Genomic DNA, 25092 nt, shown 5'->3' with positions numbered 1-25092 from the left:
AGTATCTAGTTACTGTATAACAGTATCTAGTTACTGTATAACAGTATCTAGTTACTGTATAACAGTATCTAGTTACTGTATAACAGTATCTAGTTACTGTATAACAGTATCTAGTTACTGTATAACAGTATCTAGTTACTGTATAACAGTATCTAGTTACTGTATAACAGTATCTAGTTACTGTATAACAATATCTTACTATTATGCTCTATTCGCGTTAGCATCAGTGAGCTTATAAAGCTCACATATAGCCTTCGCTTAAGCCGCAAGAAGGAGCAAGTGAGCGCGAGGAAGCGCAATGCACACAGAGCGTCAAAACAAAACAAAAAACAAAAAAAGAGACAAGCTGCAAGAAGGAGCAAGTGAATGCGAGGAAGCACAGTGCACATCAAGCATCACAATCACAAAAAAGACAAGATGGAAACGCGAAGTTATGTCCATTGTTGCAACAGTATCTAGTTACTGTAAAACAGCAAAGTCTAACGAGTCACAAAGTCTAACGTTTTAGCGGCCAATTCTTTTTCGTTATTTGAAAAATACGTTATCGCTAGATTTCTGTGTAAAGATGCGCATACAGAAGGGTGGCCAGGTAGCCATCGTTAAACTTTCTGCACGTTATCATGCCAAAATTACAAAAACGTTAAACTTTTTATTCGTTAGACTTTCCGGTTTTACAGGCAGGCATAGTGGGATGGTCTAAGACCATGATTGAGAAACAGAGGGTACCAGGTTCAAGTCCTGCTTGGAAGCGGAAGAATTTTTTCCAGCCGTGCTGCGACCCACAGTTAATTGGAAACTCGTGGCCTGGCACGAGGAAAACATGGATGCAGTGAATGGGATTTTCGGTCTTTGACCACTTGCTGGTGAGCTGATCTACTCACCTCCCACCGCTTTAGGAGCTGCATCTGCGCCTTGATCCTTGAAGGGTGGTGGCGTTCCGACGGATGCGGAAAACCCGGCTTCCAGCCGAGTCTCACGCGAACCGTGAAATTTTTTTTTCCGGTTTTACAGTACCTACTTACTATAGTATCTGGATACTATAGTATCTAGTTACTATAGTATCTAGTTACTATGGTAACTAGATAATATAGTATCCAGATACTATAGTATCCAGATACTATAGTAACTACTTAGTGGTGTATAGTTACTCTGAACTCGTATCCATGTGTACTTTTCATTTCTAGATTTATTATCGGCTCAACATCCGAGTTTCAAAAATATATATGCGATAATCACAATATTATTGAAAAGACGTTTCTTTCAGTTTTATAGAAGTTTAGAATCAACTCGTAAAAACTCCAAGTCAATCTCCCATTGACACAAACCTCGTTTATTCAACATAATCATCCTATCCAATAAAAACATTTCATAAAAGCAGTTCATAAAAACAGCTTCTTAGGATCGGACCCAGTCCACATAACCAAGAGAGCTAGCAGCTCCCTTGGCTGCTGTTGGAATATGCAAGAATGGGCCTTCCACATAAGGTCTAACAAGGAACAGTGGCTATAGTTATGAAATGAACACCGGTAACCATGGAGACAGACCACACTCTCATTATAGATACTGGTTATAAATAGACCGAATAAGGAAAATGATCTGATAGCCTACACACGGAAGGTTGGTTACAAAAACTCAATGAATGTTCTTGATATAGTGTGGTAACCAGAGAATTTAAGCGCAAATAAGGTCAAACGGTGATTCTGATAGCCTATGAAGAGTAAAAGAAATTGAACCAATGACAACAAATACTCGTCCAGCACACGAGTTGTCATAGCAACACAAATAACAGCTGTCCACTAATTTTGTTGTTGGAGATTGAGTAGGAGTTTTTACTGGTTGATTCTAAACTTCTATAAAACTGAAAGAAACGTCTTCAAGTTCAATAATAATTATTGTGATTATCGCATATATATTTTTAGGGGTGAAACAATTATAAAGAATATTCGAATACTCGTTTGGATTTTTCAAATATAATCGTACTCGGAATAAATCAGAGTACTCGCTCATACATGGTACATACATTTACCACAGAAGTCTGCAGTTTCAGATATTGATGTGAAGACTGTGTGGTGAATATTTGTACAAATGACCCACCAACCAATACACCCGAGAAAAGAACTACCTATCGGTTCAATCAGGGTTGTATCATGTGATTTTTGAGGAGGTTGGTGTGCGATTTTTAGGATATCAAGAATACTCGAATACTCGAATATTCGATCGGAGAAAATCAGAGTACTCGAATTCGGGATCTCAGTGCCAACTTTCACCCCTAATATTTTTGAAACTCGGATGTTGAGCCGATAATAAATCTAGAAATGAAAAGTACACATGGATACGAGTTCAGAGTAACTGTACACCACTAAGTAGTTACTATAGTAACTGGATACTATAGTATCCAGTTACTATATTGACTAGTTACCATAGTAACTAGATACTATAGTATCCAGTTACTATAGTAACTATTTAGTGGTGTACAGTTACTCTGAACTCGTATCCATGTGTACTTTTCATTTCTAGATTTATTATCGGCTCAACATCCGAGTTTCAAAAATATAATTATATGCGATAATCACAATATGGGCCACAACCAGCTAAAACATGTCTTAGGGTGAAAATTTTCAAATTTTGTTTTCCTCCAGAAAACAGTTCTTTGGACCTTACTTGACCTCTTGAAGGTGATACAGGGCAGAAAAGTAGTCTACAAGTGCCCCAAACACCGCTTTCAAAATATGTACTTTGAAATAGAAAATGACAGTTTTCGCACAGTCTGACACAAAGAGACAAACTATTACTTAGTGGCTTTTGTGGCGGAGCACAATACAACGGAACTAAAGATGTTGACACCAACTTGAGCATGTCAACGACATCAGTTCAAAGGCATGGCCCAAGTTCTTCCTGGAAAGCAACACGATGCGCTGGGCGGCGTTGCACTTGCATACTCTTTCGATTCTGGCAGTGACACTTTCGATCATCGCCTGCGTTTCCGAGATTGCGCCAGACGCCTCATGAGAGCTGAACGCAAGTAACGTCGTAAGGCAGCCGGTTCGCCGCCTAAATGATTATGTACTAGCCCACAACTTGTGCCTCTTCGCTACTGGAGACGACGGGGACGATTCAGCTTTACTGTCGACATCAACATCAATGAGATCCCAACAAATAATATTGTCAGCGTCGCTCTGCAGACCTGCCGCCACGGACTTGCAGACACCTGAACAAACCTGGGCCATGCACAGCGATCGTCTGGCCCTGCGAGCTGCTCTAGTATCACTAGATGCGGACATTGTCAGTCTTCGCTCGCCAGCTACTTGAAGTAGAACGCCAAACAAGTGTTTGAACAAAATTTGAGAAGATGATCGCCACATCATGAATCATTTGAATGAAGTGCAGAGTGAACGCGCGCCAAAAAAACATTTTTTTCATTTCGTCATTTCCCAACTTTTTTTACGAAACCCCAAAGACATGTTTTAGCTGATCGCGGCCCATATTATTGAAAAGACGTTTCTTTCAGTTTTATAGAAGTTTAGAATCAACTCGTAAAAACTCCAAGTCAATCTCCCATTGACACAAACCTCGTTTATAGGCGTTTCACACTCACGTCTTTGTTCGCGTCTTCGTCTTCGTTGCCTGGGCGATCCCGGGGAATCCCCAAATCGTGAGCTGAAGACTTCAAAACGCAGACGCGGCCCTATGGGCAGAGTCTTCGGCCACGTCTTCGTCTTTTTTGTCGTCTTGAACTCTTGTCTGGCCTATCCGCATGCGCAGAGATCTTGGCGGGGAAATTTGAAGTGAGCATGCAACCTGCTAGCTAGCATCTGTCAAAAGAATTTTCTTCTTCTGTTCCGTTCCTTTCGACTTTGACATTGAGGTTCGGTTCTTTTCTTTTCATACCGGTGCCTTTGTTCGTACCTTCACCTTCACCATGACGAAAACGTTTGATAATGAGGCCGAGGCTTGCCTGTTGCGGATTTGGTGCCAGATTTACGCTTCCAATGACTTCCGCTCCCCCCAATTTATTTATTTTGAATCTACTCGCATGCCGTTATTTTTTTGCCCATGGACTGCTGATAATAGAGAGGTTCCGCATAACGTAATTACGTTAGTAAAAAACGTAGTCCATCTACGGAAAGTCTTACGTAAACTGCATGCGCATCTGGGTTCCGCCATACGGAGTTTTCAAATCACGTAGCTGCCCTTGGCAACTCCGAACGCGGCAGTGTACGACCAGATGGACCTGGGGAGAGAGTCATAAATTTGTACCCCAATCCACTTACGGACCAGCTACGTTATCAGAGCCCTATCTACGTACTCTCCGTAGACAACTTTCCGTAAGTGGAGTGTAAACTCGCGAATTCACGGGTTTTTCCCGCCCACTAACGTGAAGTTGCTCAACTTTACGTAGTGCGGAACCTCTCTAATGTTGCTGATTGTTGGCAAAACGATGTGTTCGATGTGTGTGTGAATCGACTTGTGCAACAAGTCGACGTTTTGGTTGAAAACGACGTCACAGAAAGACGCGAGTGTGAAACGGCTATTATTCAACATAATCATCCTATCCAATAAAAACAGTTCATAAAAACAGTTCATAAAAACACCTTTTTAGGATCGGACCCATTCCGCATAACCAAGAGAGCTAGCTCCCTTGGCTGCTGTTGGAATATGCAAGAATGGGCCTTCCACATAATGTCTAACAAGGAGCAGTGGCTATAGTTATGAAATGAACACCGGTAACCATGGAGACAGACCACACTCTCATTATAGATACTGGTTATAAATAGACCGAATAAGGAAAATGATCTGATAGCCTATGAAGAGTAAAAGAAATTGAACCAATGACAACAAATACTCCTCAAGCACACGAGTTGTCATAGCAACACAAATAACAGCTGTCCACTAATTTTCTTGTTGGAGATTGAGTAGGAGTTGTTACTGGTTGATTCTAAATACAATAAATGCTCCGGCCTTGGGTCTATGACCAATAAACCCTCGGCCTCCTCATTTATTGTATACGTAAGAAATTGAAGTGACACGCATCATGACCTAGGTGAAAGCAAAGCATAGCGAGGGGACTGGTATTTCCAGCCCACTCATTTGTAAACCAATCATTAATTTTCTGGATTCCCCAGAGGCTGAATCGAGTAGTGGTGTACGCTGGTTGTATTTAAATTTTGTTTTTAATTTTTTCATACATAACACGGGGTTTGATCCTGAACACACACTGACAGGTCAGCTACATACATAACACGGGGTTTGATCCTGAACACACACTGACAGGTCAGGTACATACATAACACGGGTTTGATCCTGAACACACACTGACAGGTCAGCTACATACATAACACGGGGTTTGATCCTGAACACACACTGACAGGTCAGCTACATTCTACGGAGTAGTTGTATTATGCTATGGTGCTAGCTTATCGTTTTTTTCTTCTTCCTTTTTTCCAATTGTTGGCACACATAACGTGGTACTGAAACACGAACTATCTCCCTGCATGCATTCCTTCCATACACTTTGCACGCATACATATCCTACCAAGTTGCTTCACGTTATGAACCTTGCGTTGAAAGTCCTATTTTAATATTTTACCAGCTTTCTGTACACACACACACACACGCACACACACACACACGCACACACACACACACACACACACACACACACACACACACACACACACACACACACACACACACACACACACACACACACACAGATACACAACGAGAGGGCTTGAATGAACAAGAGCAACTCAATATGCTGCGTTTTTACTTTCTCCGTGTCATTACAATTGTCGCTTTCTAGAGTGATCTTTTAAAGTTTATTAATTTGTGTCCACTCGACGTGAAGAAATCAGCTAGAAGTTTGTGGCCTCCCACTTTGCTGCACTTGCGGCTGGGGTCGACATCTTCACCAGAATTTGAGGCAGAGCCTTCAGTATTCAACAAAACGGTGAACAAGAAGCGAGTTCAAATTTAGGTCATGCAACTTCGTTTTCAAGCAATCGATGCATCCAGGTGGCAGCCGATGACGGCAAACTAGCATTTTTGAAGTACACCGTAACGACCACCAGCGAGATAGGGTAAGCAGTTCTGCACCTTCTTTCATTGACAAGCGCTTCGCTGGTTTTGTTGGTGTTTTCAGGCATGCCACCTTCGCAGCAACATGCGCCACATGTAGCGCATTTCAGGAATTTGAGAACACTTTGTTCTTGCCATCGTCAACTTCAGCATGCCAAATTCAAGAGATATACCAGGATTCGTATCCCTGAGCCTAAAATATTCACGGTTCGCGTGGGAATGTGGGCCGGTATGAACTCCAGAAAAAAATATACCCACTCTGGGTAGCCAGTGCAGGCTGTCGTAATAAAACGACTCATCCGTGTTCCATTCCCGTGCATGGTACATGCATGGTGCGACGGCACAATGACAGCTGTCGCAAATCACACTGAGTATTACACGTGTTTTTTGGTGATTCCTGGTAGCTGCTAGCTTTTCCCTACTCGAAGATGTTGCCGCCGCGAAATCTGGGGGTTTGTGTTCGTCCTGGCGAAAAACGTGTTTTGATCCGTTGAGGGAGATGAGAGATACAGTGCGAAGACGTACGATCTGTCCGAGAATCGGCGAAGAAGAAAGCTTCGCTGACTACCCGTAGTGGTTGGGAACAGAATGGAACATATACCAGTCGATGCCTGTCATGGTAGGGATGACTGCTACGAAGTTTTAGCCCCATGCTCCCCAGCGCTTTTTAGCGCCCGACGATAATTACCAAATTTCATCGATTTTCCATGTGGATCAAAGCATAGTCTCCTCAATCTTCTCCAGTCGAGCTGAGTCTGGACGCTACAATGTCGAGACGCGAAAAGAGAACATGCATGAACACACAGGAGCATCACATGCAGCTGCATTTTGCCTTGACGAAGCTGAGAACAACACCAGTACCACGCATTTGGAAGACATTTCGAAGAAGACGAAGAACTACATAATATCTGCGTTCAAAAAAGCCTCTGTACTGTGTGTGTGCATGCAGTATGCATGCATGCATGCGCGAAGCACGGGGTCCGCGGATCAACTTCGTTCAAAAATCATTGTGCCACACGGGTTGTATGATTTGTGTGCGATAATGGTCTTTCTTCTTGACAAACAAAAGTGAAGTTTTTCGATCTTCAAATCGCCATAGCGTCCTTGTCATGACTCCAAATCCGCTGAAACTTTGCAGGAGGAATGAAAATGCCATGCTGAATCGATTGGTATCATTTTCAATTGGTTTCCTTGAAAAATAAAATTTAGCCTGCACTGGCTACTCTGGGGGAAAATAGTGCGAAACGCGAAGAATTTGTTTGGTGCGGAAGAGAGCTCCAAAATCACAACGGCTTTCGTAATAATTGCGAGGGAAGGGTCATACCAATGTTCGAACACAGAAAACAGTGATTCCGCCAGCCTGACTAAGACAATCAAGTCACAAACATTGCGATGTGCGAAGCGACAATTGTAGTGACAAAACCTGCTTCCGATAATAAGATTTTTTAAGGGGAACGTGTCCCCCAGACCCCCTCTTTCTTTTCGCCTCCTTTCGGTCGTACAACTTTTTTAGAACCTGGTGGCGCCCCAGCAAAGTGATCTGTCAGGGACTAGGACTGCCTGAAAAGAGAGCAAAATGCCAAACAGGACTGGAACCTGCGAGCTTGCTTGTCATAAGCATAGCTCTAACAATCTAAGCTATGGCACCGAGCAGAACCTATAAAGCGCTGACAACTTTTTCACTAAACCTTCAGCTCAAAACAACTTTCCAAATAATTTTGTTTTTCTGGTGAAAAGTCACCGTTTCCGATTGGAAGAAGTCCCTTCTTTGGAATTTGACGAAATTATTCATCGACTAATTTTCTCTGCTTATAAAGCACACGGATTGAGAGTGAGTGGATATTGCAGCAGCCAAAAATACCTTCGCGTTTGAATTGCCGTTGCTGCGCTTCACTACGAACAATACAATACCATGCGGACAAATGTGAGCACACGACACGGAGTACTGTACATCAGCAGAAGCCTTTTCCAATAAATCGTTACGGGTTAGAGCTGCTGTACTACAAGAACTCAGCGCACACCTCCAGTGAAACTTGGGGACTGAATGGGAGATGCTTACCTGACTTCAAGCCAGGGAGAAGCACCTGCTCCCGATAACGGCAGGGTGGTTCCTGTCCGGCGTCCGCTATTCTGGTAACGTTGACACGGACGATTGGTAGTCCCACAAATCTAAACGCCACCTGCCGATGGCCAGGTAACGAACGAAAGCGCTTCACTTCCGCAACCAGATTGCGACGGAGCGTCACTCAAACTCCCAGAAAACAAAGATATGAAGGGCCACAAGCAGAACACGCATCCGCCCAGAACACCCACAGACGGCAACGAGCAAGAAAAAAAAGATTCCGCATTCACCTGAAGCACGGACGGTGCAGCAGTCCAAGATCCTCTCTACACGTTCGCTGCACGCTCCAGCGGCCAGAGCTCTGTGGCTTCATTCATCTGTCTGATCTGTCAGAAGATGTAGATTTACGCGTAGATTATGTACATGACTGTACAACATGACATCAGATTCTACTGCCTGCTCCACACTACAAAAGTACAGTGCTACTCGTGTACATCCATATGTAGGTCTACATAATCATTGCGGGCCGACCTTTCTGCTGACAAGTGACATGATGCTCCCACACCAACTACGAAATGAAGCCGACTGTCTGTGTCGCCAGAGCAGAGCTCTAGAGGCGGACTACAATGTAGCTCTTCAAGTTCAAGTGTCATCACATGCAACAGTGCTAGTGAGCGATGTCGCCTGTACTAAAGTCTGTAAAAACTACGTAGACCCTACAATACTCAACATGCAGGCCTGTTTGTTCACCCACGTACACGTCACGTGGTACACAGCCGGGATAAATCGTAGTAGCTAGAAGCAAGGCAGGGCAGAGGAAATGAGATCCTTTTTTTACAGGCAGTAGATACAGCCAAGGCAAAGGCAAAGGGCGTAAAAAGGCTGGCGGCATCCACAGCAGCACTCTACACAACACATCATCATCATGCATGTACTGTCGTGGACATGGAAATCCGGTCGCACGTCTAGCGGCCCCAGGGCGCTGGCCATGCAGCCATGGCATGCATTACTACGCGCTGCTGCTGGTCGCATCGTGTCAACACGTGCGCTGCATGCAACGACGACGTTCTGTACGCGTTGAGGGCGCCGGCCCTGGTCAATCGACTGGATGTCCATGTCCGCGACAGTAGATTTGTAGTCATTCATCCTGAGCCGCTCGCGTTTTTTATTTTATTTCGGCCAGTCGGCTACATAATTGTCTTGGGGGTTAGACAATGCATTAATGGGAAGTAGCCATGTACGGGCCGGGGCCCGGAGGCCCACCTTTCGCCACCGGAAGAGGACCCACACCTTGATCTGGTGAGCTGCGTCGCGTTTTGATCATGCTGACTGAGGCTACTCCTTTTCACAGTTCGGCCTCCACTAAGGCCGCGGTCACACATGAAAAGGTTGCACCGCTTTTAAATTCGACCCATCATTTGAAATACTCGCTCTGGAATGATTTTTTACCCACGATAGAAAACTTACTATCGATTCGGTCGCGAATTTTCCAGGCTTTCTGTTGCAGAAATCCGCGTTGAGCTACGATGTAGTGGAGCAGAGTTATCAAGCGCTGAGTACATGCACGCTTGTCACTTCCGCTGCGCTGGGCGCGCGGCTGACGTCGTCACGGGATTTCCCCGTTTCTTCACGCGCTCTGTGAGTGTGACTGTTGCTCGCGACCAACGTATTCCTAACGAAATGCTCGATCTCTCAAAAAAAATTTGAACACTCTACGATGAAGGAGACGGCCATGGCGGAGTTTTGAACTTGTCATTTGCATGCCTGGCGTTGAGACGACGTCGCTGCGTTCCAGCGCTGGTTGTGTGACTGCTGAGGCGAAGAATGTAGTATCATCGTGCTGGTCTCGTCCAGAGCTTTCCAACGAGCCCAAGATTATAAAAATCGAGTGAGTACAACTAAAGTTATGACCTGGCAAAGTTGAAATTTCGTTCGGCGTTTCAATGGGTGAAATTTATATGACGGTTAAAGGGTTAAAGGGGAAGTATACCCTAAAATCAAATTTTCACCAGTTGTAGTCTTCGGGGTGCTGAGTCGAATGGTCTTGGTCCGAGGAAGCTGAGACGCTCCCTTCCTACTTGAATCCCAATCGAACTCGCGCACTTCCACCGAAACTGGGTGACTGCGCCCTACTAGATGGGGATTTGTATGCAAAATGTCACTAAAAGCGCCATTCCGTTCTTATAAAAGCACGGATGACCGCGATAGGCCCATATGTTGTAGTCTTTTGGACGCTGAGTCGACTGGTTTTGGTTCGAAAAGGCTGCGATGCAGCGTTCCTCCTTTATTCCCAATCGAACATGGTTGAACAAGCGGTCACGTGCTCCTGCGTACACCAGTCAGCTGGTCACCATGGTCACCGTGCCTGCAGGGTACAACTTACTAGCCTGTTTGACCTTTTTTGGGTGCAGTCCTGTCACTCGAGTTGAACTCGAGTTGAACCTTGGTGTGAAAGTTGTCGCCTGCTGGCGCGGTGACCAGGTGATTTGGGCACCCAGGAGCACGTGACCGCTTGTTCAAACATGTTCGATTGGGAATAAAGGAGGAACGCTGCATCGCAAGCTTTTCGGACCAAAACCAGTCGACTCAGCGTCCAAAAGACTACAACATATGGGCCAATCGCGGTCATCCGTGCTTTTATAAGAACGAAACGGCGCTTTTAGTGACATTTTGCATACAAATCCCCATCTAGTAGGGCGCAGTCACCCAGTTTCGGTGGAAGTGCGCGAGTTCGATTGGGATTCAAGTAGGAAGGGAGCGTCTCAGCTTTCTCGGACCAAGACCATTCGACTCAGCACCCCGAAGACTACAACTGGTGAAATTTTAATTTTTGCCTTAACTTCCCCTTTAAAGGGGCACTCCGGCTTCATTTTCGACGCCGAGTTTTCGATGCCAAGACGAAGGTAGGTGAAAGAGAAGACCCCTCGAACAAGAACGAGTCTCCAGAAGCGATCGAGTCGAGCAGGAAGACGACTTTTGAATTTCGACCGAGCGAGCGCTGATGACGTAATGAGGGATTAGCTTGCCAGTGGAAATGCATCTGCGCACATACATTTCACACACTTTTTGGCCAATTTTCAATCGAAGAAGAGGTTGTTTGCTATGTTCTCCCAACGCCGTGAGCGATCCCGTCTTCTATACCCTTCCAGGTACCCTGAAGGTCCTCCAGAGGAGAATTTATCTCCATCAAAGCGTTGTTGATCCGCTAAATTCGTCTCGAGACATATTCACCCAGTGCAGTGCTGATAAATGTAGAATGTTGAATCCGAGTGTGATAATTGTCGACGATGGAGAGAGAGGCTGATAGCCGCTGTCGCAGGGAGAGTGAAGCTGCTGTAAGTAACAACAGGGAGCCCGTTTGTATCACCTGAACAACCAGACTTCAAAGCAGCTTGACCAAATCGGAGGGTGCCTCGTTGCTTATCGTGAATATTACACCGGCATGAATTACTACAAGTATACTGGTGAGTTTTTATCTTGTTTTGTTCGTATGCTAGTACCCTGGCCTGGAGTTCTCGTTAGCAAATTCCTATTCCCTGGCGTTTTCTAAACATTCCGTGTAGGACTGAATACGTGATCAAGTATTCCGATTTGGGTAGATGTGGAATTTGGACATGTATTTTTATTAAAAAATTATTTTCCAAATAGAGCGTTTGTAGAGAAATGGTTGCCCAAATACAACAAAATTTATTCTGCAGTTCTACAACTAACTTGTACTGAAATCCAGTCGAAGTAAAAATGATTCTTCATGACAGTTGGGGTCAATGAAATCTGATCCAGGCATAACGAATGGTGACGCCTGCCACCCCGGGAACGAATGCCCATTTGGTGGGGGATACCAAAGTACTCGAAAGTAGTGCGTGTTTCAATGTGGCATGGAAGTTTTATATGATCTCTGGTCAATGCAACATACGATAGCCATCATGAATTGCAGACCTCGAACGCAACTCCGACCAGAATTGGCAGTTCCCTAAGTTAGATGCTTTATAATTCCATGGCCCCAGCTGTATTTATAGAGGGTTTTGCACATTATTCTTATAGTCGATAGGTTTATACTGATGGCCACAAACAACGGCAGTTCAAACTTCACTGATGTGTTCATGAGCTGAGAGATTTCTCTCCACTATTTCTGTTGTGCACACAGGTCTGTCCAATATGCATTGACCGTATTGGGTATGGTACCTGCTCTGAGAAGGGAATCGCTGGAGCCACAGTCCAACTATACAGGCTTTCAAGAAACAGAGAGGAGCCATCTTTGCAAGCTGATACCTGATGTGTACCGACAGAATTCTCACGAGATAGCTTACATACTACGCCTGGTGTATACTTCATAGTACTCCTTCGACTACTGTCTAGAATCAAGTCGACTGAAGCAAGTTCAAACAACTCTGGCTTCAAACGAGCCATCGATTAGACAAACAAAACATTCTCTCATATACTAGAGCACTCTGACAACTCACGACCTCTTCCTAACGATTGCCACCGCTTATAAATATGTAGAGTACTGATTGGAATGTGCTCACAATCTCAACAATCCAGTGCTATAATTATTTGAACTATGTGTTCCTTCCATAAATGTTGTATCCACATATAATCCACAGTGCTGCAAAGTTTCAGAGTTCTCAGGGTATCAAAAAAAATTATTTCAAATACAGTGAAATAGTTCGTGGACATTATAGCGTAACTTGTAGTTCCCTGGTCCTTTTCTTTGCTATAAATTAATCCTTTGCTCTCTAGCCACCGGCGAGTCCAACAGTGAAATTGTTAGTTCATATTTATGTGGGTATGTGTGGGGGGGGGGGGGGTGAACATATTTCTATATAAGGGACCTGCAACTGTAATACCACAGTACAGTAGATAGCAAATATGTAGAAAACAGAAATGCATGTTCCCATCATTGTACATGGACGGGCGCAGCAGGCCGAAGCTATCAGCCAGAACAGGATTTACAATCGCCTAGAGATACTTGAGCTATTCCAGTATTCTCCGTGAGCTGTCCCATTCCACAATGGTTCATGCCACCATTATTTCTGGTAGTATCCATGTGCATAATTCCAAGAACATCTCGGATTCTTCAGCAATTTGTGCCACGGCAAAAGACAACGCTTGACTCGGTCACTGGGGCTGTCAAACTTCGCATCACAAATGAACTTCAATTTCTCATCTGGTTCAAGTATATGTACTGCCATGACTTGACCATGCTTCATCCACAGCTGGGCGAAGATTGTGGCGTTGAATTCCATAGCGCACCTTCTTGCTGCCATGCAGGAATATGTTGAGAGAAGTGAACATATTTTTACTAAAAAAAACAACAGCCACTGAAGAGGATAGCATTAGAAATAGCCTTGGGTGAATTTCCTGCAGGTACACGTTGTTGGTAGGTCTACTGGTCGGTCTCCATATCGTCAAGTTAAGAAATCACCTGTACTACACATCTTGTAGAAGAAGGGATCCTGATCGAAAAATTTTCTGATCATAAAATTCACTAAACTGAGGGCGAGACAAATAGTCAGTACTCCCCGATTCCGTCTAGCTGCTTTGATCAAGTGATGCTAACAAGCTCCCCGTTGTTACTTCCAGCAGCTTCACTTTCCCTGCGATAGCGGCTATCAACCTTTCTGTCCATCGTCGACAATTATCACAGATTCAACATTCTACATTTGTCAGCACTGCACTGGGTGAATATGTCTCGAGACGAATTTAGCGGATCAACAACGCTTTGCTGGAGATAAATTCTCCTCTGGAGGACCTTCAGGGTACCTGGAAGGGTATAGAAGACGGGATCGCTCACGACGTTGAGAGAACATAGAAAACAACCTCCTCTTCGATTGAAAATTGGCCAAAAAGTATGTGAAATGTATGTGCGCAGATGCATTTCCACTGGCAAGCTAATCCCTCATTACGTCATCAGCGCTCGCTCGGCCGAAATTCAAAAGTCGTCTTCCTGCTCGACTCGATCGCTTCTGGAGACTCGTTCTTGTTCGAGGGGTCTTCTCTTTCACCAACCTTCGTCTTGGCATCGAAAACTCGGCGTCGAAAATGAAGCCGGAGTGCCCCTTTAAGGCTGCATTCACACCCGGTACAAAGATTCTCGTTTACATGACTATACAAGTCACTTTCAACGCCTGTGCATTCACACAGTCAAATGCAGTGCATGCCAAACACGTAAAAAGTGACCCGCGTGACCCATGGCGAAGAGCGGGAATTTTGATTTCTGCATGAGCTGAGCGCACTGGCACCGTGCGGCACTTGGATCAATATTTCAAAAATACTATTTCTTGGTCCACTAGTATGATCTCGGTGGAACGCCTCCACAACTGGCGTATTTCTCTGAGTGTGCTGGAGTTGTGAACCATAGCGCCGTGTATATCATTTCCTGAACATCTCCGGATAGCTGCTTTGCGCACAGATTCAGCTCATCTGCAATCCTCTTCTCGGCAACAGCTCTTTTAATCATAGTTCCACTTTTCTCGCTGGTATTTTCCCCATAGTTCTATCAGCCGTAGCTCCACCTTGGCAGAAAAGACAACTCGAGGCATGGTACCGGACTCTCCAAAAAATAACAAAAACTCTGCGCACTCGACACACCAAACCACTCGTTTCGCCTTGCCTGAAAACTAAAAGCCGAAATCCTCTTTCAAAGCCGCCTTCAAAGCCGCTCCGGGATGGCTTTGAACATTGATGTGATTTTTCACTTTCCGCGCACGTTTCAATGCCCACTTCAAAGAACATGATGCTTGTAAGTTGTATGCGGTTTTGTACCGTAGGGGAGGCAAAAAGCGTAACTACCGCAGCCGCTTTCGCGGAACACACGATGCAGCGGTCACACATACATATAGGGCGCTTTCGATCACACGCATTTCCGTCAATTCTAGAATTAGTTATTGTTGATGCACAGTTCGATTAGGCCATGGTAAAAAATAAAGTTGATTCTCAGGTCATGAGCCTGTGAAAATCGGTGCGATTCTACTGCCTGCTCCACACTACAAAAGTACAGTGCTACTCGTGTACATGTACATCCATATGTAGGTCTACTAGTACCATGACTGCATGAGTACGAGTAGGTCTAAAATCACGGCGGGCCGATCTTTCCACTGATACCACGCCAACTCCGAAATGAAGCCGACTGTCGACTGTGTCCCCAGAGGCGCACTAGCTGTTCAAGTGTCATCACATGCAACAGTGAGCGATGTCGCCTAGCCTGTACAGTGTCTACTATGATTATGTAGACGCTACGCTTGTCTGTTCACACACATACACGTCACGTGGTATAGGGCTAGATCGTAGTAGAAGCAAGGCAGGGCAGACTAGGAAATGAGATCCCTTTTTTTCGGGCAGTACAGTGTTACCAAGTGGCCTCTACCCCCACGCGTATTGGCCAGTGCCATTTTGCAGAATTTTTCAGAGGTTTCCGTACTCGTTTTTCAGGTCAACATTTTGACTGATTTAGTTCAACTGTAAAGGCTACGCACGAATTCAGTACAATTTCTTCATCCCCTCCTGATCAACCATTATTCTTCCCTGACTCGACTATGCCTATCCGTGTTGTTACTCAGCACAAACATCTAGGTGTGATGTTTGACTGCAAACTCTCTTGGGCTGCACATGTCAACTGTGTATGCAAGCGAACCAGTTCAGCCTTAGGGGTACTACAACCACATTGCACTCATTTGCCCATCCAGTGTAAACTATTATTTTATCAGTGCTATATTCTCCCTATATTCGACTATTGCGATACCGCTTGGTGTGGCCTTTCTGACACAACTCTGAGCCAATTAGAAGTCCACCATAGATTTATACTTAAAATTCTTTACAACAAGGATCGATGTTTTCCTTCGGATGCCTTTATCGACTTGCACACACTTCTCCTCTCTCCGTTCGTCATAAGCACCATCTCTGTACACTGGTTCATAAGATATTTCTTCATAAAACCCCTTCACACATGATGAAGTACAATTGGTTTTCGACAAGCTCAACCCGTAACGCGCTCACCCTGCCTCTTGTTAAGTCAGCCCAGTATCTAAAGTCCCCTTTGTTTTCCGGCTACTCTCATTGGTTATCATTACCATACGGTCTGAAAACTTGTTCTTCTATTGGTCAGTTTAAAGATCTACTATCACAACTGAACTAGACGCAATAATTATCATCGAAGAACATTCTCGAATACCTGGGTGATGCACGAATTTTGATAGTGCTCACTTCCGTTAATCGTTTTTCTTTGTAATTTTCCATTCATTTTCTGCTTTAATTCATATTTGCTTTGTTTTCCTAGCTTACTATTGCCGTGGCTGGCTCAATTCAACGCCCTTGTCTCAGGGGATTCTGTCCCTGCATTAGCTATGCTTGTCACATGCTATGAGATTGTGTCTAATAATAATAATAATAATAATTTTCAACGTCACTAGGTTATAACTCTGTTCTACTTCGCTTGATTTTCACAATCTAGGGCTCGTTGGAAAGCTCTAGGCAGGAGCAACGCCAAGATGCCAAGCACCATTATGCCACAAATCAGGCGCGTAACACAGTAAAGTCGTCTCCAAGCCTAATATGCAAGCAAATCCTCCCATCAACACCATTCGACTCTCCTTCATCGCAGAATGCTCAAAATTGTTCGAGACGATTCAAACTTCAGCCGGCTACATCATTATAAAGTGCTCAATTGCTCAAAGGGCACGCAAAAAAAGGACCCCCCAAAAAAACAATGGCGAAGAGTTCGATGAAAAATTTGTTTTTACCAAGGTAAGAATACCTGAATACGGCGCGCAATATCTCTGGAGTCGGACGTCGCTTCAGCGATTGTTGCATTGGGCGGCTTGGAGTTTTTGCTACCGCGTAGACCCTTCGATTGTTGACTTTGCACACGAAACGATGGAGTTATGATGGTTTTAGTAATCGATCATATACATGATCGTTTGCGGGATATTCGGTTGAAATCCGTACTGCGGACAAAACTTCGTTTTTCCGTAAAAATACGGACAAATACGGCCGGTTGGCAACACTGGCAGTAGCTACAGCCAAGGCAAAGGCAAAGGCGTAAAAAGGCTGGCGGCATCCACAGCAGCACTCTGCATAACACATCATCATCATACATGTACTAGTATATTGAAGTCATTCATACTGAGCCCGAGTCACGTTTTTATTATTTTTATTTCGGCCAGTCGGCTACTACATGTATCATAATCGTCTTGGGGGTTAGACAATGGGAAGTAGCCATGTAGGGGCGTGAGCCCGCCTTTCGGCACCGGAAGAGGACCCACACCTTGATCTGGTGAGCTGCGTCGCGTTTTGATCATGCTGACTGAGGCTACTCCTTTTCACAGTTCGGCCTCCACTAAGCCGCGGTCACACATGAAAAGTTTGCACCGCTTTTGTGGAGGCAAAAAGCGTAACTACCGCAGCCGCTTTGGCGGAACACACGATGCAGCGGTCACACATACATGTAGACTACTGTGCTCCTCAACGCTCCGCTTTGCCGGAGGGAATGCAAATGCAGCACGTCCTATGAAATTTTAGATGTTATAGTCCTAGTTGAAGCGACCTTCGCTTGTACAAGTAGAGCTATCATGGATCGCTGACAGGCTGCTGAATGTCTCCTGTCAAGTACACTCGTGGATTTGGGGCACATCCACTGGCGGCCCAGTACTGGTGTACATGTATTTGAATAATAGTTTAGTTTACATCAAATTCAATATCAAAATTCATTCAAATAGTTTCAAATATTCTTTTCACCCTGGCCGACACTGTGTGTGACGTATAGGTGAAGATTCTTGCAATTATTTCCAGCAATGAGCAATGACAGGCTTGATTAGAGCAGTAAGACCCATTCCTTGACGGAGTGTACTAATACTATTATGACTAATCCTCCCGCTAAAGTCATGACGTCACTAAAACACGATCACTAGCACTACTGCACCTTCCTGCACTCTACGACAGCCAAACAACACATGTACAGGACATGAACATGGGACGACTGTACATGTATTGTGATGACTATTGTCAGTATTGAATTCCTACATCACACAACTACTGTTCATGATACCGACTGACTGGCTGAACATGCTGCACAACTCTCAAGTCCACATCTACAGTTCATGATACCCGGGTATTCACACTGACTGGTCTGCTGAGAGTTTGCCAGTCTTGTGTAGAGTGTAGACTGGGACCACAACAAGTAAACAGTTGACCATCATGCTCATAACACGAAACCATAATTATGGAAATGTATCCAGCGGATAACGTCATTCGCCTAACTAACAGGATGCCGCAGAGAACACTGGCGGACCTCGCCGCGAAATATGTTTGCGACATGTAAAGCGCCTAAATCGAATGTGACCAGGCATGACTGTAGCGACCTGACTCACTTAGTATTACGTCATTCTACATACGCATGCGCAAGAAATAAAATCATTCTCTTTGGTCACAACTTCTTCGTTGTCCGGTTGGCCAAAGTAGCCGTCGTCTAGGGCCCGACGTAAAACCCTAAATTGGTGACCCCCGACTCTGCGCTCTTCGGGTTTTTGAGCATGCCATCCCTGAGCTCGGCCCGCCGCAGTTTCCTACTCGCCTCAACTCTCGGGATCCCGTCAATCGCCGGCTGTTGACGTAAAACTTGAGCCTCACCACCACTCGTCACTGGATCCGCATTGGAGCTGCTGTGGCCCCTGCCACCCTCCTGGCCCACCTGGATACCCCGCTATCCTGCCACGGCACATCGTCCAGTCGTCTTCGTCTTCGTCCTGGCCTCAAGCTGGACATTGGCCACCTCCACCCGTCGTACCAGCTCACTCACTGTGCACGCACGCAGGCACACGCCCGCCACCGGACCCCATGGAGCTGCGCTCGCCTCCATCTGTCCTCGCCTCACTTGGCCTCGCCCCAGTGCCGCGCTCCTGCTGGTATCCCGCCAAGCCTGCAACATGCAGCCGCCTCTGACATGATAATGCTCCTCTGTCACGCGTACATCTCCTTTCTTTCCGCCTCTGACACGATAACACTCCTCTGTCATGCGTACGTTTCCTCTTTTCTGTCTTTCTGCCTCTGACATGCTCTCCACCTCTGTCATGTTAACACACCTCTGACACGTTAACCCGCCTCTGTCATGCATCCCTCTCTTTCCTGCTTTTCTGATTTTTGTTTCGGCATTTGTGCCACGTTGTTTAACAAATTTCACACACGCAGCGCTCTCGCTTGTACATATGTATCATATTATTATATTTTTGCCTTTCCGCCTTGTACATGCTGCGCTTCCTTTCCCTTTTTCTTGTTTCTTGTTTATCGTGCTTCGCTCCTCCCGACCTCACCACTGGCGGGGGAGTACTGTAGCGACCTGACTCACTTAGTATTACGTCATTCTACATACGCATGCGCAAGAAACGAGAGAGCTTGGAAGCTCAGGGCCCTACGCTATGCTTTTTTGCCTTGATGACCTAGACAAAAAAAAAGCATAGGGATGTTATAAATTCTTTAAAAAATTCCTTTTTTTTAAGACACAACCTGGGATTCGAACCCGCACTATCGCGCGTCCTGCATGCATCCCCCGATACACTTCGCATACATACTAATTCTTCCAAGTTGTTTCACATTGTGATCTTGCATTTGAAAGCCCTATTTGAATATGCATTGTGGCCAGCCGTCTTTGATGGCACGGTACGGTAGGGGATAGGTACGGGACAGGTACGATCGAGGGTAATACGACACCGTCTCCCGTACCGTACCATCAAACACAGCTGGCCACATACAGCTGCCCGCAATATTCAAATAGGGCTTTCAAACGCAAGATAGTAACGTAAAGCAACTAACTTGGAAGAATGGGTATGAATGCGAAGTGTACTAGTATGGGGGAATGCATGTAGGGCGATAGTGCGGGTTCGAATCCCAGGATATGCCTGAAAAAAAAGGAGAATTGAAAAATTTATAACATCCTATGCTTTTTTGCTGTGTGGACCCTGGCTAGCGCCAGACGTTACTGAAGTAACGTCTTCTGCATAGCTACGGGAATAAAATCATTCTCTTTGGTCACAACTTCTTCGTTGTCCGGTTGGCCAAAGTAGCCGTCGTCTAGGGCCCGACGTAAAACCCTAAATTGGTGACCCCCGACTCTGCGCTCTTCGGAGTTTTGAGCATGCCATCCCTGAGCTCGGCCCGCCGCAGTTTCCTACTCGCCTCAACTCTCGGGATCCCGTCAATCGCCGGCTGTTGACGTAAAACTTGAGCCTCACCACCACTCGTCACTGGATCCGCCTCGGAGCTGCTGTGGCCCCTGCCACCCTCCTGGCCCACCTGGATACCCCGCTATCCTGCCACGGCACATCGTCCAGTCGTCTTCGTCTTCGTCCTGGCCTCAAGCTGGACATTGGCCACCTCCACCCGTCGTACCAGCTCACTCACTGTGCACGCACGCAGGCACACGCCCGCCACCGGACCCCATGGAGCTGCGCTCGCCTCCATCTGTCCTCGCCTCACTTGGCCTCGCCCCAGTGCCGCGCTCCTGCTGGTATCCCGCCAAGCCTGCAACATGCAGCCGCCTCTGACATGATAATGCTCCTCTGTCACGCGTACATCTCCTTTCTTTCCGCCTCTGACACGATAACACTCCTCTGTCATGCGTACGTTTCCTCTTTTCTGTCTTTCTGCCTCTGACATGCTCTCCACCTCTGTCATGTTAACACACCTCTGACACGTTAACCCGCCTCTGTCATGCATCCCTCTCTTTCCTGCTTTTCTGATTTTTGTTTCGGCATTTGTGCCACGTTGTTTAACAAATTTCACACACGCAGCGCTCTCGCTTGTACATATGTATCATATTATTATATTTTTGCCTTTCCGCCTTGTACATGCTGCGCTTCCTTTCCCTTTTTCTTGTTTCTTGTTTATCGTGCTTCGCTCCTCCCGACCTCACCACTGGCGGGGGAGTACTGTAGCGACCTGACTCACTTAGTATTACGTCATTCTACATACGCATGCGCAAGAAATAAAATCATTCTCTTTGGTCACAACTTCTTCGTTGTCCGGTTGGCCAAAGTAGCCGTCGTCTAGGGCCCGACGTAAAACCCTAAATTGGTGACCCCGACTCTGCGCTCTTCGGAGTTTTGAGCATGCCATCCCTGAGCTCGGCCCGCCGCAGTTTCCTACTCGCCTCAACTCTCGGGATCCCGTCAATCGCCGGCTGTTGACGTAAAACTTGAGCCTCACCACCACTCGTCACTGGATCCGCCTCGGAGCTGCTGTGGCCCCTGCCACCCTCCTGGCCCACCTGGATACCCCGCTATCCTGCCACGGCACATCGTCCAGTCGTCTTCGTCTTCGTCCTGGTCTCAAGCTGGACATTGGCCACCTCCACCCGTCGTACCAGCTCACTCACTGTGCACGCACGCAGGCACACGCCCGCCACCGGACCCCATGGAGCTGCGCTCGCCTCCATCTGTCCTCGCCTCACTTGGCCTCGCCCCAGTGCCGCGCTCCTGCTGGTATCCCGCCAAGCCTGCAACATGCAGCCGCCTCTGACATGATAATGCTCCTCTGTCACGCGTACATCTCCTTTCTTTCCGCCTCTGACACGATAACACTCCTCTGTCATGCGTACGTTTCCTCTTTTCTGTCTTTCTGCCTCTGACATGCTCTCCACCTCTGTCATGTTGATGATGAATACAGTCTTAGTCTTACTCTTAGATCCATGCTGCTGAAGGTGACAATTACTCCTCTGGTTAGAACAATAACTTGGCGACATGTCACGTGCATACAGTGTTAGGTCTAGCCATGAATGATACCCAATAGCATAAATCGTCATTGTGTACTGTTGCCGACTGGCCCTTTGCATTTCCCGCTGTCATGCTTGCGGTCCGTTGTTTCATACATAGCTAGCTGGCTTTCCAAGCTGCGTCGCGTTATTTATCATGGTTATGTTCTGCTGTACGTGCAGTCTGCGCTGCGTACCGTGCGGGTACGATTTAGTTCCGGTTTAGGTCAAGCAGTACTACTACTACTACTACGAGTAGTTCCGAGATCATGGTTTTTCTGGCAGTTCTCTTTTTTCCTTGTAGACAAATGTAAGCTAAATAAAACGTCTTGGTTGTGTGGCCGCTTGGGTTGGGTCACAGGGGCTTTGCCATCATTCCACTACAGTTTCTGGTGCCGAAACCCGGGACTGCGGGGAGGAACTAAGGATGGCGAAAGCAGAAGGCGCGTTGCGCGCATTTAGTGGCCAGGAGGACTTGGAAGAGTTCTGGCAGAAGTTCCAGGTCGTGGGAAAAATTCAGAAATGGAGCACAGGCAAGGAGCGAATGGCGCATGTGCCTCTGTATCTATCTGGCGATGCCTTTACGGTGTGGAGACAAATGGCTACTGCGGATCAGGAGGACGAGGATAAGGTGAAGGCACGGCTTGAGGAGTCGTTCGCCTGCTCGTCGAGGGAGGCGTACTCCCAGTTTGTGCGACGTCGGAAGCGGGAAGATGAAACTGTTGATGTTTATGCATCTGACTTGCGCCTTTTGTTGACGCGTAGTGGCCACAAGGAAGCAGCAGATGGAAAAGACCCGGTGCTCGTCGAGCAGTTCTTGTCAGGTCTGCCTCGTCGATTTGCAAATCAGCTGCGCCTCAGTGCGGCGGCTAGTGGGGATCCCACGATGACACAGCTGACGAAGCAAGCACGTGCTCTCCTTGCAGTGGCGGATGAGCCTGGTGTCAGCGCGTCTGCCGTAGGACCTGAGCCAGGAGACAGCAGAGTATGCTACCTGTGCGGAGAAACTGGCCACCTGAGGAGGGACTGCCCCAAGAAGAAGAAGGTGCAGTGTTTCAGATGTAAGCGATTTGGTCACATCAAGAGGCACTGTCCTGAGGCCAAATCCGAAGGACAAGTGAGTGGCAGGACTCCTGGTGCAGGTGCCAATGCATTTGCAGTATCACCAGATGTCGCTGCTGCAGAGTGCGAAGATGATGCATGTCTTGCCCTCGTTGCCAGGCGTCGTGGTGGCCTGCCGAAAGTCTTCGTGTCGGTCAATGGAGAGCAGACCAGGCTGAAGGCAGCCATTGACTCTTGCTCGAGTCGCTCCCTAGTGTCTTCTGCTGCGGTGCGTACACTGTCTGTGCCTGTCTGCAAGCCGTCGGGTGAGGACATGATCACGGCTATTAACGGCAACTCACTCGATATCACTGGCACTGTGGAGCTGACTGTCTCCCGTGATGACAACAATGTGTACCTGCCGAAAATCAAGGCCAAGTTTCTGGTAGTTGATTCTCTGGACGTGGTTCGCTCTGACATGCTGATTGGTCTTGATGTGATCTCATCGGCCGGTGGTGTTGCTCTGGAGTATTCAGAGAGTGACGGCCAGCTAACTGGTGCTGTGTTCGGAACGAGGCCAGTCGTGGCTGCAGTCGAGAGTAAGATCAGCAATGAAGAGCACTTGCCACGCCACGTTCAGGTCCGACAGGATGGAGACAAGGTCACGTTGGAGATGAGTGACTGTGAAGTGATGTTCGACCCCGAGAAAGGCTTCTGGGAAGTCACTTGGAAATGGTGCGACGGAGCTGCTCCAAGTTCACCTATCGGTACAGGCATCGGCGAGTATTCCCGCCAAGGATTATCGGATGATCAGGAGGTGAAGTTCGTCACCGAGGTCCAAAACTGGATTGATCAAGGATGGCTAGTTCCTTATGACGAAGGCTCGCACGGCGAGATTGGCGGTGTTTTGCCTCTGCTGGCAGTGTGTCAAGAGCACAAAGTGTCCACTCCGGTCCGCCCCTGTCTGGATTATCGCGCGCTGAACAGTCTCATTGTGTCTCATCCGGGCCTGGATGCACCAGCATGTGAAGAGAAGCTTCGGAAATGGCGCCAGTGCGGCGATGCTATGGATATCCTGGATATTCGGAAGGCCTTCCTGAACGTGCGTGTACAGCCTGCCTTGCAGCGGTTTCAGGTGGTGGCTTGGAAAGGTCAGAAGTTTGTCATGCAGCGCATGGGGTTCGGCCTTTCAATCGCACCAAAAGTCATGGATGCTATTGTCCGGTGGGTTACGAAGGACTTTCCGGCAACTGACAACTATGTGGATGACATCCTGACACCACGCCATCAGACTAAGGAGCTGGCTGCCTCTCTGCAACGGTATGGTCTACCAACGAAGCCGCCTGTGAAGCTTGAGGAGGCGTGCGTGCTTGGCCTGAAGATTGATGCTGAGGGAGACCAGCTGCGATGGGATCGTCGTGACCCGACATCCATTGATATTTCTGCTGTGCTGACGAAGCGTAGCATCTTTCGCTGGTGTGGCGCCCTGACGGCGCATTATCCTGTGTGTCGCTGGCTGCGGCCGATGTCAAGCTGGCTCCGTCGTTTGGCCTGTCTGACTGATGCATGGGATGAGCCGGTTCCAGAAGAGTTGCAGGTGTTGTGTCGTGACGTCATGGCTCGGGTGCTGAAGGAAGACCCAGTTCATGGTGCTTGGAGCGTTCCAAGCGGCGAGGAACACTCCTGGAAGATCTGGTGTGATGCCTCGAGTATCGCCTATGGCGTGGCCCTGGAAGTCGACGGCCGAGTGGTAGAGGACCAATGCTGGCTGAGACTGAAGAACGACACTCGCCACATCAACCTATCAGAGCTCGAGGCGGTCATCAAGGGCCTGAGTTTGGCGGTTGAGTGGAATGTGCGCAAGGTGAAGGTCTTGACCGACTCCAAGACCGTTCATGGCTGGCTGAGCTCGCTTTTCGGCCACTTGAAGCGAATCAAAGTCAGTGGGCTGAACAAGGTGGTGGTTCACCGGCGACTCCAAATCATCGATGACTTGATCAAAGCGGCTGACCTCAGCGTTGATCTGGAGTGGGTTCCATCTGCCAGCAACAAGGCAGACGAGCTGACTAGAGTTCCTGAGAAGCTCGTCCAGTACTGGAAAGGTCAGTCAGGCGTCGGCGAGTTTGACGTCGGCGTGTCTGGTGCCTGCATCGATCCATCTGCTCTTGGCCCTGTG

Source organism: Sycon ciliatum, chromosome 11 (assembly GCF_964019385.1).
Source record: "Sycon ciliatum chromosome 11, ocSycCili1.1, whole genome shotgun sequence".
Lineage (NCBI taxonomy): Eukaryota > Metazoa > Porifera > Calcarea > Leucosolenida > Sycettidae > Sycon > Sycon ciliatum.
Note: the sequence above shows the minus strand (reverse complement) of the source record.